Raw genomic sequence first — 5,968 nt, forward strand, 5'->3', positions numbered from 1 at the left:
GCTGACCTGGAAAACGTTAACTTAAGCAGTTTGTTAATGTTTTTGGAGCAATCTGGTTGGTTCCACAAAAGTAAATAATAGAGAAGGTTCAGTGGTTAAGACTAGAAGTGCCCATATGTAATAGATACTTTTAGTTAAATGTGGTATCACAATGGACTGAATAGTCTAAGTGAGCCTGAAATTTAATCGGGCTGCCACTTTAACCTAACCTAACCTAAGACCATATACCAACAACGCGTACCAAATTTCAGGCGGATCGGATGAAATATGCTTCTCTTAGAGGCTCCGCAAGCCAAATCTCAGGGTCCCTTTATATGGGGGCTATACGCAAAAGTGAACCGATATGGCCCATTTGCAATACCATCCGACCAACATCAATAACAACTACTTGTGCCAAGTTTCAAGTCGATACACTGGTAGAAAAAGTTTCGTTAATACGATGAATTTCTACGTTGTATTAACGAAATTCTTCATTAAAAGTCAGCCAACGTAGCATTTCGTTATAACAACGTAATTTTACGTTATATTTACGAAACACTTTGTGGAATACATTTCGTAGTATTAACGAATAATTACGTTGCTATTACGTAGCCTTTTCGTTGTATTAACGAATATTATTCGTTGTATGAATGAAATTTATTCGTTGTATGGGTGCAGCTTATACGTTGTATGAATGAAAATTATTCATTGTATGAATGAAAGGCGAACGTTGTATAAATGAACATAAACGTTATATTAATGAAACCCAACCAATTAGCGCATTTGAGTGTAGTAATTGGTAGTGTATTATTTTTTGTTAAGATCTTTGAAATATGGTTTACAGTAAGAAATAATATATAATGATAAATTAAGTAATATAATAAACATATATTGTGACTTTCACTTAAGAAAAAAAAGCCTCTTATTTCTAAGATCAAAAAATGATAATCGTATCACCGTGTCCATTTATCCAATTTTTGTGCAACCAAGGTTCATCACCGTAATTGTTCCGCCTTCCTCATCTGAAAGTTCACTTCCCCGGGGCATTTTCACTAAAGATTAAAAATGTACACTATATTTCTTGCGAATATACAAAAAACACCAATTTAACTCACCTCACCCATCTATGTTTATTATTCACAACGAAACTGTAATGAGCGTGTGCACTCTTCAGCGAAAAGAACGTAAATGTTGTTAATGTTTGCCCATCAGACAAGTTTTCTGTTGAACTTTTTACCGTTTGTTTTTCAAGACGCACACATGTGCTTATTGCCATACTAAGATGTGTATGTACCAATTACATACACGCTAGAGAGAGTATGAAGAGACGTTTTAGAGAGAGAGAGAGAGAGTAAGGAGAGGCAGAAATACTCAAACTCCCATTCGTATTATTAATGAACATATTTCATTAATATGACGAAATATAACAATTTAAAATTTATTTTTTAACGAGCCATATCATTATATTAACGATCGATTTCGTTTTATAAATGAAATTTTCAATTCCAGTTTCAGAGTATATAAAACGACTGTTTAGTTTAAAAGTTTCCAAAAGTTACTCTCTATGTGCAAATGATTATAATAATTTCATCTTGGAAAATTTTTTTATTCTAATTCTTGAAAAAATTACAAAGTTAATATTCGTAATATTAACGAAACGTGTTTCATTAATATAACGAAAAACCAAAACACAAAATTGTCTTTTAACGATTGATTTCGTTGTATTAACGATCACTTTCGTTCTTATAACGAAAAATTTCGTAATATTAACGAAAAATAATCAACGAAGCCCGTTCGTTAATAATACGAAACATTTTTCTACCAGTGTAGCTTGTTTCGTTTGGAAGTTAGCGTGATTTCAACAGACGGACGGACGGACATGATTAGATCGACTCAGAATTTCACCACAACCCAATATATATATATACTTTATGGGGTCTTAGAGCAATATTTTGATGCGTTACAAACGGAATGACAAAGTTAATATACCCCCCCATCCTATGGTGGAGGGTATAAAAATTGAATCAAAAGAATTTCCTTTGTAGTTAAAATAAAGAACATCTTTGCGAGAACATTTTTGGAAGTGCATTTAAAGCTGTTCCTTTAGAATAAATTTTGCTGGGATATTAAGAAGTTTTAAGATGCCTTGCCATCGACAAGTGTTACCACGACCCAAAATAATGCGGTAGTCCTAAAATTAAGATTCGGTCTGGCCGAACTTAGGGCCGTATATATGTTGTACTTGTTTTTTTGTTAAAAGTTAATTTCGTTCGGGAGTTGATTGGTTGACTTTGACCTGTATGCAAAATTCGATTTCTCTTGATTTTCAAACAAACTAGTCAAAATTGAAGTCGTCTTTCAATTTTAAATTTATAAAATGTCGATGTGCAACTTTAGGATCGGATTGTATGGTTGATCCATACATAACATGCCAAAATGCTTTCCCAGAGGTTATTTATCTTTCCCTTTCACTGAGAAGAATTTGGGTAAGGTTTCAAGCGACTCATTCACAATAGATATAAATTACTGGATTTATACAGAATTTTATGACCATCAAAATTATACAGATAGTTTCCCTGATAATAAAAACCATATGCATTTTATGATACCTCAAAATATTGATTTTTCTAATAAGACTAATAAGTTTTATATTCCTGTTGAGTGGAGTGTATCATCTATTTTTGGAGATTATCACAATTCTGTTTCCATTGGAGGGTGGTGATCTGTTGTGCCCACTATTCAAAGAAATTAAATCAAGATCACAAGTGCCGCAGAGATGACGTTGGTGTAATCTACACCTGTCCGTCCTTCCCTCTAATGGACTTTGTTCATTCCGACCGTAAAATTGTTTGTCATTACAACGAACTTTGATGTCAAAGAAACTTGAACAATATTCATATTAACATGGTACCACGTCACATTTGTTTAGATTTTATGAGTTTTTTTTCAAATGTTTGGAGCATCCGCATCAAGTCTCTGCGATCAGTAGTTCGTCGTTAGTCACCAGGTTTTCAAGTGGGTAGAACAAGTAAGCGTTTTTAGTGATTTCCCCAAGCCTACGCATAAACATTAGCATGCTTAATTTTATAGATGATAGATTAGTATAAAATATAAGATTTTATTGATGTGAGCATAAACAAAAAAAAAATTTGGAAAAAACATAGGAGAAAAATGTGGGCTAGGTGTTGCCAATCTACTACACTGTATGATTTGTATGGCAGAAGTCATCGAAAATTTCTGCTGTATATTGGAATGTGGGGGCATTGTCACACAGTCCATCATTGAATGTGAACTTTTTTTCAGAAAAAAAATCGAGGTTTCACGGATATCCATACAAAAAACAAACATTTTATAATCAATCACGAAATTAAATTATCCGATTAATTTTTACTTGTAATTTCTTCAGATACTGTAATTTCTTCAATCACCAACGTCAATTAAAAAGTTAATTGATCCAATTAAAAATCGAATTGATACTATTAATTTCTGTTTGTTGAACCAAATAAATGTTTAATTGAAACTTTTTAAGAATTCAATTGAAATTTTATTTGGAAAAAGTTTGTTGATTTGATTTTTTTGTGTGAGGGACTGTGAAAATTCATAAAGTCCATTATCAATTTTTGATTTTTTAGGATTATTGAAAAGTTAACATTTGTCGTGACGCTTTTCGACTTTTTGATTATTTTTCAGCTGCATCACATTCACCTTTCATTTCATTAGAATCATCAACAAAAGTTGTTTACCCAGTTTGAAGAGATGATTATGAAGGATACCAAAATCAATCTTAAATTTTTTGTATATACACTCAGCAAACAAAGGAGCTTCCAAAAAGTAGTTTGGATCACCAACTTGTGATCCGGAAGTAGTGCAAACTCGGATCATCTCCAATGAATTTTACATGGGCTTGTCATAGAACGGAAGTATTCCATTTTTGGATCCTTTGCATTGCTTTAGGAGTTGTGCCTTAGAAGTTCACTGGATGAGGATGAGTTTAAAACAAGTATATACGGCCGTAAGTTCGGCCGGGCCGAAGCTTATGTACCCTCCACCATGGATTGGGTAGAAACTTCTACTAAAGACGGTCATCCACAATTAAATTACTTGGGTTGCGACCGATGGCAAGGCATCTTAAAACTTCTTAATATCTTCTAAATTTTAAGTTAGTCCCGGCGGGATATATAGTAAACAAAAGAAAGGTCGATTAAATACGTATATATTCAGTACGAACCGATATGAACTTTTGTACGGTAATTATAGAGCGAGAATTGAAATATGGGGGGAGAATTGAAATATGGGGATATATACAATTATGGACACGAGTCTACCAAAAATGGCAGATTTTTTACTGTTTGGTAGATTGGTAGAATTCTTAATGTTTTGGAAGATCTTGCACAATATTCCCCTCCAACTATGAAATGCTTCATAAATTTCCTATAGAAATAATATTTTGAAAAAAAAGAAGAACTAGGAAATAAAATTTTGACAAAATTTTTTATAGAAATAAATTTTTGACAAAATTTTGTATAGAAATTATATTTTGACAAAATTTCCTAAAGACATAAAATGTTGACAAAAGTTTCTATAGAAAAAAATTTTTGATCTATAGCCCCCCTAGCTAAAAATTAACAGACTGAACTTATAGGTCCAATTAATGATTTATTTTATAACAAGTATATACGGCCGTAAGTTCGGCCGGACCGAAGCTTATGTACCCTCCACCATGGATTGCGTAGAAACATCTACTGAAGACTACCATCCACAATCGAATTACTTGGGTTGCGGTAACACTTGCCGATGACAAGGTATCTTAAAACTTCCTAACACCGTCTTCTAAATTAAAAGGTAGTCCATACGTAGTATATATTAAACTAAAAAAGGCCGATTAAATACGTACATAATTAAGTTTAAAGTTTCTATAGAAATAAAATGTTGACAACATTTTCTATAGAAGTAAAATTTGGAAAAAAATTTCTATAGAAATAAAATTTGGAAAACAATTTCTATAGAAATAAAATGATGACAAAATTTTCTATAGAAATAAAATTTTGACAAAATTTTCTATAGAAATAAATTTTTTACAAAATTTTCTATAGAAATAAAATTTTGACAAAATTTTCTATAGAAAAAAAAATTTGACAAAATTTTCCATAGAAATAACATTTTGACAATGTTTTCCATAAAACTAAAATTTTGGTAGATTATTTTTGGCTCGAGCGGCAACCATGAATATGAACCGATATGGACCAATTTTTGTGTGATTGGGGATCGGCTATATATAACTATAGACCGTTATGGACCAATTTTGGCATGGATATTAGCGGCCTTATACTAACACCACGTTGCAAATTTCAACCGGATCGGAGGCTCCAAGAGGCTCCGGAGATCAAATCTGTGGAACGGTTTATATGGGGGCTATATATAATTATGGACCGATATGGACCAATTCTTGCGTGTTTGTTAGAGACCACATTCTAACACCATGTTCCAAATTTCAACCGTATCGGATGAATTTTGCTCCTCCAAGAGGCTCCGGAGGACAAATCTGGGAATCGATTTATATGGGGGCTATATATAATTATGGACCGATATGGACCAATTTTTGCATGGTCATTAGAGAACATATACCAACACCATGTACCAAATTTCAGCCGAATCGGATGCAATTTGCTTCTCTTAGAGGCTCCACAACCCAAATCGGGGGATCGATTTATATGGGGGCTATATATAATTATGGACCGATGTGGACCAAATTTTGCATGGTTGTTAGAGACCATATACTTACACCATGTACCAAATTTCAGCCTAATCGGATAAAATTTGGTTCTCTTAGAGGCTCCGCAAGCCAAATCGGGGGATCGGTTTATATGGCGGATATATGTAATTATCTACCGATATGGACCAATTTTTGCATGGTTGTTAGAGATCATATACTAACAACATGCACCAAATTTCAGCCGGATCGGATGAAATTTGCTTCTCTTAGAGCGAT

At 33.2% G+C, this 5,968-nt stretch overlaps 1 long non-coding RNA gene across 1 annotated transcript; it reads right to left on the reverse strand.

The window, feature by feature from the left end:
* Positions 1 to 753: 753 nt before the first annotated feature.
* LOC142236496 (uncharacterized) lies at positions 754 to 1,585 on the reverse strand. The gene is made up of 2 exons (XR_012722059.1): positions 1,095 to 1,585; positions 754 to 1,031 (listed from the first exon to the last, which is right to left on the reverse strand). It is a non-coding gene; the product is annotated as an uncharacterized LOC142236496 (long non-coding RNA).
* Between the last annotated feature and the right edge of the window lie 4,383 nt (positions 1,586 to 5,968).

The sequence above is a fragment of the Haematobia irritans genome, chromosome 4 (genome assembly GCF_050003625.1).
Source record: "Haematobia irritans isolate KBUSLIRL chromosome 4, ASM5000362v1, whole genome shotgun sequence".
In the NCBI taxonomy this organism is placed as follows: domain Eukaryota; kingdom Metazoa; phylum Arthropoda; class Insecta; order Diptera; family Muscidae; genus Haematobia; species Haematobia irritans.